The following is a 12694-nucleotide window of genomic DNA, read 5'->3' on the forward strand; positions in this document are numbered from 1 at the left end:
TCTGTGGGCTTTGTTAGAGAAGATTTACTCTTTCTGGAAACCCTGGAGGCAGCTGGAGCAGTTAAGAAGCTGTCTTTGACTCGAGGGGCTGGGGGGCCGTGGGTGGTGTGTTCCTGGCTGAAGATTTCCTTTTCCAGCCTCTCTTGCAGACATAGGTGGTCAATGAGTGGCGAGCAGTTGTTAGGACAGACTTCTTGGAAACCGTTCTTTTTTTTGGTCAGATTTATTGAGGCATAATTTTACACAGTGTTCAGTAGCATGCCAGCAGTTTTCAGGAATTTTGTGCAGAGGTTAAGCTGTTGGCATCTTGAGATCGGCAGTGCTGGGAGTATTTACACCATGGAAATGGGCAAGCACTACACGTCAGGACTTCCGGCTACCTGTTCCTACTCCCCCCAACCTAAAATTAAAAACTGACTTAAAAGATGCAACTGATATACATTTTAGCCTTTTTATGAACAGTTCAATGAATGTTGGCAAATGCATAGAGTTTCTGTATTCATCACGATCAAAATACAGAACCTGTATCATCACCCCCCACATTCTCTTGTTCCTTTGTAGTCAAGCCTTCCCCCACCCTAGTCCCTACCAACCACTGATCTGTCTACTGTTCTTCTAGCGTCGTCTTTTCCAGAATGTCATGTAAATGAAATCACACATCTTCTTTCATTTAGCAAGATGAATTTGAGATGTACCCATGTTGTTGGATGAATCAGTGGCTCATTCTTATTTCACTGTATGGGTACATTACAGTTTATTTATCCATTCACTTATTGAATCTGCCCTTGCCCCTTTCCCCTCCTTCCCACCTACATGTGGACGTGATGACTGGAGCTACAGCAGCCATATTGTCACCATGAGACAAACAGAGGCCACAATAAGAATGGTAGTGTAAAATGGAAGGAGAAACCTGAAGACAGCAGCCCTCAACTGTCTACCTGCCTCCAGAATTCCTATAGTAAAAGAAAAAGCTCTTTTACCTAATCAACTTTTTTTTTTTTTTTTTTTTTTTTTTTTTTTGCGGTATGTGGGCCTCTCACTGTTGTGGCCTCTCCCGTTGCAGAGCACAGGCTCTGGATGCGCAGGCTTAGCAGCCATGGCTCACGGGCCTAACCGTTCCATGGCATGTGGGATCTTCCCGGACCGGGGCACGAACCCGTGTCCCCTGCATCGGCAGGCGGACTCTCAACCACTGCGCCACCAGGGAAGCCCCCTAATCAACTTTTAAATGGATTTTCTATTACTCAGCCAAATCTAATCCTAACTCAAACACTAAGCAAAGTCTAAACTTCTTTCCTCTCTCTCACCCTGTGGGTTTCTCCAGGAGAAGGAAGGGATGTTGGAGGGCTATACACTTTAGATAGGGAGGGAAGACCATTACATGAGACAGATTCATGGGTCAGAGTACAAAGGACCCTCCAAGCCAAGTGGCCGTTCCTTCTCACTCCTTCCAAACTGGGATTCTCCCAGAATTCAAAGAGTATATTAGTTTCCAATGCTGGGTAACAAATCACCACAAACGTATCAGCTGACAACACTGATTTATTAGCTCACAGTTTCTGTGGGGTGGGAATGCAGGCCCAGGCTAGCTTGGTCCTCCACTCAGGGTCTCACCAGGCTGGAATCCAGGTGTCAGCAGGGTTGCCATCCCATCTGAGGCTCCGGTTTCTCTTGCAAATCCCCTTCAGTTGTTGGCAGAATTCACTAGGACTGAGAGTCCCACTTTCTTGCTGGTGGTCCGCAGGGGCTGGCTCTCGGCTCTCAGAGACCAATTAAGCTGCGCCCAGCATACAGCTTAATTCCTCAAAGCCAGCGGGGCGGGGCGGGGCGGTGGGGGGAGGGGAGGTGGTCTCGCTCCCATTTGCTAATACAAACTTTTGTATAACGTAACCATGGGAGTGACTATACATTTATTTATTTATTTTGAACCTTTAACATAAGCTAATCAAGGGAACATCCATCCCTTCATCCTCACACCCCAGCAGTGGGGATTGCACAAGGCATGCACACCAGAGGAGGGAAGGTCTTGGGGCTATTTTAGGATTCTGCCTACCATAGAGGACAAAGCTTTTGGTGGAGGCCTGGCCTGATACAGATGCCAAACCCCAAGTCCCAGGAGGGCACAGAGACACCGCCCCCAGGGTGGTGTCCCCAGTCTCACTGGGAATCCTCCACTGGCCAACCTTGAGCAACAAATTGCTCACTCCTCACCCTGCGTGACCCAGACGCTCTTGAATAATCCAGGGGAAGTGAAGGAAAGCAGGGACAAGCCTGGAGAAAGCCAGACTCAAGACGGAGCCTCAGGGCTTCCCTGGTGGCGCAGTGGTTGCAGGGGACATGGGTTCGAGCCCTGGTCTGGGAAGATCTCACATGCCACAGAGCAACTAAGCCCGTGCGCCACAACTACTGAGCTTGCGCTCTAGAGCCCACGAGCCACAACTACTGAGCCCGTGCGCCACAACTACTGAAGCCTAGGCGCCTAGAGCCCGTGCTCCGCAACAAGAGAAGCCACCGCAATAAGAAGCCCACGCACCGCAACGAAGAGGAGCCCCCGCTCGCCGCAACTAGAGAAAGCCCACGCACAGCAATGGAGACCCAATGCAGCCAAAAAGAAAATAAATTAAAAATAAATTTTAAAAAAAGACAGAGCCTCAAGAGGGGTAGAGGAGGCACCACCCAGGGAACCAGAGGACAAAGGGCCAGAGAAATGTAAAGTTAAGAGGTTGAATTATATTCGGTTGCGCGTAATAGAGAATCCATTTACTGAGCAGGGCGGGGGTCCACAGGGAATTCCTAGTGGCCGCAGTCTGTAAATACAAAACAAAGCCAGCTGCCCACAGAAGGTTACCTCCATTTTACAGGTTAAGAAACTGACACTCAGAGAGGTCAAGTGACTTGCCCAGGGTCACACAGCTAGTAAGTCGCAGCACTAGGATTTGAACCCATTTGATTTGGCTGATTTTTTAATCAGCTAGTAGTCCTAATTAGTAGATCGTGCAACCCTTGACACCCACTCTGAGTCAAACCAGGGGCTGAGCTGGCCCTCAATGAGCCCGTCCCTTCTCAACAAATGGGCCGAAGTCCCAGCCTTCCTGACAGGAACCCCTGACAAACAAAGATGGCTGGCGCCCACGCCAGCGCGAGAAGCATGCAGATGGGGTCAGGAGCCACTAGACCACAAACGGAAGGAGGCACATTTCTTTCTCCCATGCCACCAACAGACCAGGGAGGATTTGCCGAGAAGTTCAGACTCCTTTGAAGTCTGAGTCACCAGATGAAGATTCTATTTTAAAGCCCCGATAAAGCAAAACCACTGAAACCGCTGAAGCTTGAGCATGCACGCCACCCAGGACCCCGGGGCTGGTTTGGCAGTAACTGAAGAGGGGTCAGAGCTGGCCTGTTACTCGAGAATGATCCCAGCCTGAGGAAGTCATAAGGCTGTGGCCATCAGCCTCCTTTTACAGGTGAGAAAACAGGGGACAAGAGAGGTTGCACCACCTACCCGAGGTCACACAGCTCATGAGACAGAAAATTGGGAATAAAACCCAAGTCTCCTAATGCCCCCCCAATGCTCTTTCCTCTTACCTTAGAACCAGGTGAGAATTCTCCCTCCTCTGTTTTAAGAATGGTTGCTATTTTTAGCTACACTCCCCTTTCTAATATGAGCAGAACCCTGGAGTTCCTTCACCCGCCAAGACTCTTCAGTACAGGATGGTCCTGTGAGGCTCCACCCCCTCAAGGGGCAGAGCCTTGACCCACACCTGGCCAATCAGAGCATTGTTAGCCAGGTGATTGGCTCAGAGATGGGCATGTGACCTAAGCTGGTCCAATGAGAGTAATAACTAGGACTTGTTTAGGAGTTACAGGGGAGAAAGTGTTCCATCTTTTCCACTAGACTTGAACCAAAGCAGACGTGAGTTAAAACAACACAGATTTACTACTGTAGAGCACAGGGAACTCTACTCAATATTCTGTAATAATCTATGTGGGCAAAGCATCTGAAAAAGGGGCTTCCCTGGTGGCGCAGTGGTTAAGAATCCGCCTGCCAATGCAGGGGACACAGGTTCGAACCCTGGTCTGGGAAGATCCCACATGCCTCGGAGCAACTAAGCCCGTGCGCCACAACTACTGAGCCTACGCTCTAGAGCTCGCAAGCCACAACTACTGAGCCCGTGTGCCGCAACTACTGAAGCCCGCGTGCCTAGAGCCCGTGCTCCACAACAAGAGAAGCCATTGCAATGAGAAGCCCGCGCACCGCAACGAAGAGTAGCTCCCGCTTGCCACAACTAGAGAAAGCCCGCGTGCAGCAACGAAGACCCAACGCAACCAAAAATAAAATTAAATTAAAAAAAAAAAGAATCTGAAAAAGAATGGATATATGGAGATGTACAACTGAATCACTTTGCTGTACACCTGAAACTAACACAACATTATAAATCAACTATAGTCCAATATAAAATAAAAATTAAATTAAAAAATAAAGTAGCAAAAACCTAAAAAACCACACAGATTTATTATCTTGTGGTTCTGGAGCTCAGAAGTCTGCAATGAGCCTCACTGGGCTAAAATCAAGATGTCAGCAGGGCTGTGTTCTTTCTGGCCATCCTAGGAGAGAAGCCATGGCTTGCCTTTCCCAGCCCTTTCTAGAGGCTGCCCACATTCCGTGCCTCGTGACCCCTTCCAGCAATGGCATCGCTCTGATGTCTACTTCCGCAGAGTCACACCTCCTCTCTCTGACTGATTCTCCTTCCTCTCTTTCACTGATAAGGACCCTTGTGATCATGTTACCCATATGATAATCCAGGATAATCTGCCCATCTCAAGATCCTGAACTGAATCACATCTGCAAAGTCCCTTTTACCCTGTAAGGTAACATAGTCACAGGTTCCCTGGGATGAGGACATATGGACATCTTTGGAGGGGGTCCATTATTCAGCCTACCACAGAAATCAAAACCATGAGTTCTGAGCTGGAGAGAAAGTAAATCCTAGTAAATGTTTTGAGCCCCTGAGTCAAGCTGTACCTGAACCTTTCAGTTACATGATGACTATCACATCCGTTTTTTGCCTAACCAAGTTTGAGGTTTTTGCTTTGTTTTATCACTTGCAAACAGAGCCTGACTAATACAATCCTGAACCCATAAGAATGTCACAATGAGTAATTACCGGCTTGAGAGTCTCTCTCACATGAGGCGGAAGTTCTCTGAGAGCAGGGACAATACCTTATTTAACTTTGCATCTTCGGACCACGCACAGTCCTGGCATATAGGAGGTACTGAACAAGTGTTTGCTGATTGAATAACAATTTGTATAAACACCCTCCCATGTGCACTCCCTCAGGGCCATCTCTAGGACAAGAGGGCAGAGAGAACCCTCAGCAGAATTTTCCAGGGGTGAACTGCAGGCCAGTGATTTCCTCTCTGGGGGTGGCAGCTTACTCAGAGAGAGGCCCTGAGAGTGACCCAGACAGAAGGCTCAGAGAAGACCTGACCTTCGTGGGCAGCCAGCAGCCCTGCCATCCTGAGCCAGCGCTTCCAAATTAATCCAGGAATGGCAGCTGCAGCCCTCCACCGACAAATCTATCTGAGTCATTTCTGGTCAGGAAGCGCCTCGCTCTTAAATGAGAATCACAGCAGGTCCCTTTGTGCACCCGAAAAAGACAGACTCCTCATGTTCCGCGGCTGCAGGGCCAGCCGGCCAAGGCCTGGTGAGGAGGATTTTCATGGAGCAAGGAGAGGAAATGAGAGAAGAAAAATCTCCCTGGAAAACCTGTCTCTGTCCTCAGAACTGAGCTATCACTTTAATCAACAAAGTCCCTGCAATTTTTGTTCCCACGCCCGTCTGAGAAATGAGGTCTGAGGGAGTGTGCCTTCTCTCTTTCCTGCACCCCACCCCACCCAAACACACCTGCCTGTCCCTTTCCCACCCCACACTAGAGGGTCTCATGTCTCCTCTGCGAACTCCGAAGGGCAGGGCTCAGCCTTTGCCACATCTGCACTAAGCCTTGCACTCAGCTCAAAGTGCATTTAGGTGTAGCGACAATGCAAGTCTTTGCACATGCTGTTCCTTCTACCTGGAACACCCTTCCCCACACTAGCTATACCTTTGACTGGCTACTGTCTCCCACTGATGCTCAAAGAATAAGTAGATGTGTCACTTTTGTTTATTTAATCAACTGAGATTGATACGAAGAATTAATGACATATATACATGGCACTTAGGATGTACCAGACTCTGCTCCTTCTATTATAGATACGCATAACTCACTTAATCCTCACCAAAAGGCTAAGAGGCGAGAAAACTGGCCCAACTGGTGAGTGGCGGACAGGCAAAGCTGTCCACAGGGCTGGTTGTTTAACCCCTGAGCTGTACCAAGCTGGGGACTTGTGATCCTCGGGGCAGACTCCCTGGACCCCTGCATTTTACTCAAGTCCTCTGCTGTGTCCACCACCCGCCCCCAACAGACCCTGTGCTCCATGAGGACGGGAACCGCCTCATTCACCTCTGAACCCCCAGCACCATCATTGAATGGATGTGTAAATACATAAATAATTGAGGATGCAGTCAAGCCACGTGACCTTGGGCACTTAACCTTTTTGTGCCTCAGTTTCTCCTTTGTGAAAGGGGGATGATCAGAGCACCCACCTTGACAAGGGTGGACCTGAGTCCCTCCTCTTACAGGACTTAGGGGGCTCTCAAAAGTGATTCAAACAAGAGATGGGGAGGTGGTCTCAAAATACATCTTTAAGTTTGTGATTGAGGTCACACTGCCCCATAGAGGCCCAAAGGGGTGATGTTATAAATATTAACAGGCTTGCCGGCCTGGGCACCCACCATCAGAACGAAACCAGCCATAAACTTCACCCAGGACAGTGGACTGGCATGGATCCAGGTAACTGGGCCCCCCGGGCACCTGCCAGGGGATGCAGCTCTGCCAGGTGGGTGCTCCAACCAGCCCACACCTGCACTGTGACAAGCCAGGGGGATCTTAGAGGAGAAGGAACGGTGCCCAGGATGAGTGAGTCACTGAGGCCCTCTGCAGATTCCAGGGGCAGTAGCCAAGCCTGGGAAAAACCGGCGGGGGGGCGCACCCTCCACTCTCCACCCAGGTTGTCCTCCCCACACCCAGGGGAGACTCTGAGGCCTGCCCGGTCCTGATACCCGCCAGGCAGGGCTTCTCCCCTGGTTCAGGCAAGTGGCTAGAGGTCCCACGGATGGTTCGGGACTTTAGAAGTCCAGGCTGCTGAAATTCACCAAGCCAGGAGTCCCCCAGAGAGCTGGGCTCAGAGAAAGCCTCTGAACCCACGTATCTCTCTGATTCTGCTTAACAAGTGTAAGATCATAGGATGAATCCTGGCAGCTTCCTAATCTAAAGAAACCAAATCTGGATCTTGACAAATTATAGCCAGGGGTTCTCAAGCAAGCCAGCATGTGTGGGCATCCTCTGGCAGAGGAGCGACCTATCTTTGGGGACAGGAATTACAATTGCAAGCTGGCCCCAGCAGGCAGCCGACTTCTACTTACACACCCCCAGAGACGGGGAGCTCACTCCTTTCTGAGTTCCTGATCCAGGACCATGAATTGAGTTCGCCTCTGCAGAGAGGACTCCAGCAGCCACCCGCTTGCCCAGCTCTGCTCACACAGCTGCAAGTGCATCTCTGTACTTTGTCAAGTTCACCGGTCATCCTCCCCCAGCCCCACAGCCATTGAAATCAGTCCCAAATTGCCAGGAACCCCAGACCCTGGGCCTCCTAGGACTTTCCTCCTTCATGGAGCTTATATTCTAGAATGAGGAGGCAGACACCCCCAAACAATCAAAGAAAGAAATCTATAGTTACAAATTGTGATACATTCCACAGAAAGAAACGGCAGGCAAAGGAGACAGCGGTTACTTGTAAATATGAGTTTTGACACCAAAATATTAGAACTTCCAGGATATTTCCTGGGCTTGGGGGAATGAGGATTTTTGTCCCAAAAAAGAAAGAAAGGAAAAAAGGAAGGAAGGAGGGAAGGAGAGAGGGAGGAAGAGGGAGGGAGGGGAAAGAAAAAAATAAGGAAAAAGGAGAAAGAAGAGATGTTCGGTCCCCATAACTATAATCTAATCCAGGAGTCAGCAAACTATAGCTGGGAGCAAACCCAGCCTGTTTCTGTGCAGCCTGAGAACTAAGAATGTTTTTTGTTTTTTTTTTTTTTTACATTTTTAAAGGGTCGTAAAAAAAAAAATCAATCAAACAAAAAAACAAAGAAGAACACGCAACAGACCTTACGGCACACAAAGCCTAAAACATTTACTATTTGGCCCTTTTCAGAAAAAGTCTGCCGCCTCTGAATCCCACCAGTTTAAGCTCCCGAACAACTTTCCCAGCCTGGACGAGCTGGGAAATGCAGAACGAAGGGACAGACCAGACAGCAGAGAATTTTCCATTTCTGCCCACGAGGCCAAGCATGGTCCATCATAAACCTTTCAAAGCCAAGGCCCAGAAGGTTAAGTGATTTCTGCTCGAGCTCAGTGAGGCGAGGCCAGGGGCCGCGGGAGAATGGATGTCCTCACACACCAAAGAGAAAGGAGTGGTCGTGCGGCCTCTCTCGTTATCCATTTCTCATCAGCTTTTTAGAAAGCAAGGGAACTAATTTTACCTGTTCCGCGCACGGTGAGGTCGCATTTCTGTTTTATGAAATGAAGGAAGAGAAAAGACCTAGTTATGAGTCAGGGTTCTTGGTTCCAAGTAATAAAATCCCAATTCAAAAGGACTGAAGCAACAAAGAGAATTTATTGGACCATGTTATTGAAAAGTCCAGGAGTTGCACAAGCTTCAGGCATAGCTGGATCTAGGGACACCATCAGTATTCATCCTCTCCTTTTGTTCCGGGTTAGTTTCATTCTCAGGGAGGCTCTCCCCTCGTGAGGCAAGATGGTACCACCGCATCCCTTCCACTTGCCAAGCCCAGTCTAAAGAGGTTCTCTCCTTAATGTTCTGAGTCTGAATCTGAGTCTGAATCTTAATGTTCTGAGTCTGAGTCTGTTCTGAAACTGAATCTCATTGAACGCTGTCTGGATCATGTGACCCCTCCCAACCAATGACTGTGGTCAGGGGATGGAATGAGCTGATTGGCCAGGTTTGCTCATGTGCTCCTCCAGGAGTGTGGTGGGAGGGATCCGCCCCACCTGAACCACAGCCGCGGAGAGGAGAGAAGGGAATCGTTTCCCCATACAAGTTCAGGGGGCCGTTATCAGAAGGAGGAACAGGTGCTGAGCCGTCAAAAGCAACTTCTGTTCCCTACAGAAGCCAACTGATATTTCTGTTATCTTTCTTTTCTTTGTTTTTGGCCACGCCGCGTGGCTTGTGGGATCTTAGCTCCCCGACCAGGGATCAAACCCAGGAGCCCTGCAGTGGAAGCACCGAGTCTTAACCACTGGACCGCCAGGGAAATCCCCCAACTCACACTTCCCAGGCACCTTTGCTGAGTTTCACTACCACCCATTTTATAGTTGAGTAAACTGAGATCCTGGAGGTAAAAAGTCAGTCTCTCAAGGCGACAAACTTAGTTCATGAGGGAGGCAGGGTTCTAATCATCTGAGTCTGACTCACACTCCTGCTGCTAACACTGACCGTCATGCACCACCCATCCTGCCCTCAAAGAGCCTAAGAACCCTGTACACAGTCAGTGCGCAGTAAACGCACATCACATTGAATCGTCATTGAGTGACTGCCCCCCACTGGACCATAAGATGCCTGAGGGTAGAGCACGTCTATCTTGTTCACCGCGGCATTCCCGCCACCTGTACACAGTAGGTGCTCCCAAGACACTTGGCAAATCAACGCACGTGGCCTTAGCATTTAGCACCTAGTAGGTGTTGCACAGATCGTTGGTGAATAAATGAATGAATCTCAGTGGGAGTCAAGCTGCCCGGTTGTTCAAACCTTTCTAGATCATTAACAAGATAGATGGAGATAGGGAGAGGGAGGAGGGGGGAGGGATGAATGAATGAATGAAGAACAGAAGCCTTTTCTAGAGTCTGAAGCACTCAGAGCAAGGTCCATAGATCTTGTCCTAGACAGTAAGAGTGCCGAGGTTCCTTGGAGAGCAAACCCCAGTTTTGGAAAGGGACACGGGGTCTTTGTGAGCCAAGAGGGGGTGGGTGGAGCTGGCAGGAGGAAGCCAGGTCAGCCAGAGCCCAGCCAACCGGCTGTGCCAGGGACACGGCGCCCCGCCCCACTGCCCCTGACCTTGCTTCATCCCACAATAGAGCGTCCATTGTAAGTGGGTAATTGGGTTCCGGCGCATCCCCTCCCCCGGCTGGGGGTGGAAGCGAAGGGAAACACAATCTGTTTTCTATTTGTCACAGCTGCCAAGATGCCACTCCCTCCTCTGTCCCCCACCCCCGCCCCCTGAGCGACAGCCGCGCGGTGACATTCTTTGGCTGGGGCTGAGCCTGGATTAGAGCTGCCGCCCAGGCTGGCTACCCCGGGAGAAACGTGACAAAAACCTAAAAACAGCCTAACAGGCCTCCCGGGCTTTGTTCGTATCCTTACCTACGGGGAGCCTAAAATATTGTCCTAATTGGACAAAGGAGGGGTTCACGTCCTGGCTCCTTCTCTTTGTAGCTGTGTGACCTTGAGCCAGTCACCTAACTTCTCTGTGCCACAGTTTCCTCATTTGTAAAATGGGGATGATGATAATCCTAGGAAAGGCTGTAGGTTGTCTTTTTTTTTTTTTTTTTTGTCTGTCTACAGGAAATCCTCTTTCTTTTTTAAAAAATTTTATTGGAGTATTGTTGATTTACAACGTTGTGTTAGTTTCTGCTGTACAGCAAAATGAGTCAGTTATCCATGCACATATATTCACTCTTTTTTAGATTCTATTCCCATACAGGTCGTTACAGAGTACTGAGTAGAGTTCCCTGTGCTATACAGTTAGGTCCTTATTAGTTACCTATTTTATATATAGTAGTGTGTACATGTCAATCCCAGTCTCCCAGTTTATCCCTCCCCCACCCAGCCCCCCCGTAGGTTGTCTTGAATGTGTTCATCCAGGCAGGGTGCTGGGCATGTAGTGTTTGGTAACAGCTGGTGATCGTTGGATTTGCTGTTTAGGGAGCTGGTGCTTCCCTGTTTCAGTTTGCAGACTTGAATGTCTTTGCCTCAGACCACTCTGAGGTGGGGGAGTAAAGGGCAAATGCTCAGAGAGGGTCCTCTGTGTGAGCCCCCGGGTTGCCTTCTTGCTCTGAGCACTCACATCCAGAGGACCTACTGGGTGTCTGGTGTGTGCCCATCTTAGGCTGATGGGAGAAAAGCAGGGAAGTAAGAGAAGGGACATGAAAAGAACTGCAAGGTTTGGGCTCTGCTCTAACCAACTGAGTTGGGTTTGAAGACAAACAGGCTCTGGGGAGGCATCCCCAGGCCCCCAAGTTCTGTAGGAGTTGAGGGAATGCAGCAGGCATGGAGGGCTTCCTGGAGGAGATGAGCCAGGTTTGAATCCTGCCTCTGCTGGGGATCTTAGGCAATATCTTCACCTCTCTGGGCCTTGTCATCTTTTGGGGACTTCAAGAAAAACAGTCCAAGTCAGCCAAGCCTTTAACAGACAGGATTAGGGCCATTTATGAGACAAGTTCAAGACATCTTGAAGACATCTTGAACTTGGCTTTTGCTGGAGGAAATCCCAGCAAGGCCTTGGCCTGGATGTTCAGAGTGCCCCTGCCCCAGCCCCTGAAGGTCCAGCCATAGACAGACCTGCACTGTCTGGCTCCATTCCCAAGCCACTGAACCCCTCAGGCAAATCTCTTAATCTCTGAGACTCAGTTTCCTCGTCTGTGAATGGGACACCATGCCCACCAGCGTGACTGGGAGGGCTTAAGCCAATATAGACTTGGCACACAGTAACTGCTCAATAAATCACAGCCAATACTCCTAATTTCTAGGGCCAAGGGATGTCTGAAAAAAGGGGGGAGGAATAACCAAGAGACAGCAGAAGCCAGGGCTTATCTGTTGGTCTCATCAAGACCCCTCCTCCCCTTTTGATGAATAAACTTGGATGTAGCAGTAATAGCCAGCATTAGTTCTGAATGACCTCAGGTGCACAAAACTGGGTGAATCATAGTCTCCTGACTCACTCCCATTGTTGGTGGGTACCTGGCCTGTTTTTATTTTATAGGCTTGTCTATTTCTCTAGTACTTTCTGTACCATTTAATTTATTATTCCATAACATAGTGGACACTCATGTGAATCACTCCCCAATGCTAGAACAAGGCTATGACTCCTACAGGCACCCATGTGTTCCCTCACCTCTCCCCAGGAGTGAGCACCATTCCTTGACGTAATAAGCATTTATTTTGTCCTCACTCCGGGCCAGGCACACAATCCTGAATTTGTGTTTGTCATTCCCTTGATTTTATTTGATTTTTTCCACATCACGCAGCTTGTGGGATCTTAGTTCCCCAACCAGGGACTGAACCCACGCCTCCTGCACTGGAAGCGTGGAATCTTAACCACTGGACAGCCAGGGAAGTCCCCATTGCCTTGCTTCTTTGGATCAAGGTCATTGGTTGCGTCTGTGGGTATGTGTGCCCGCGCCAGTGGTCCTCAGGCTTGAGTGTGTTCAGAATCACCCAAAAGGCTCTGAAAACAGATTCCGGGCCCCACCCCCAGAGTGTCTGATTCTGCAGGTCTGGAACAGGGCCCAAGAATCTGCATTT

General features: G+C 49.4%; 1 long non-coding RNA gene across 2 annotated transcripts; it reads right to left on the reverse strand.

The window, feature by feature from the left end:
- Positions 1-222: 222 nt before the first annotated feature.
- Positions 223-3821, reverse strand: LOC132504125 (uncharacterized). Of its 2 annotated transcripts, none has more exons than XR_009534746.1 (4): positions 3586-3821; positions 1615-1874; positions 590-734; positions 223-389 (listed from the first exon to the last, which is right to left on the reverse strand). It is a non-coding gene; the product is annotated as an uncharacterized LOC132504125 (long non-coding RNA). The 2 variants fall into 2 exon arrangements; XR_009534747.1 differs by having other exon boundaries at positions 1615-1777; positions 3586-3819.
- Between the last annotated feature and the right edge of the window lie 8873 nt (positions 3822-12694).

Source organism: Lagenorhynchus albirostris, chromosome 14 (assembly GCF_949774975.1).
Source record: "Lagenorhynchus albirostris chromosome 14, mLagAlb1.1, whole genome shotgun sequence".
In the NCBI taxonomy this organism is placed as follows: Eukaryota; Metazoa; Chordata; class Mammalia; order Artiodactyla; family Delphinidae; genus Lagenorhynchus; species Lagenorhynchus albirostris.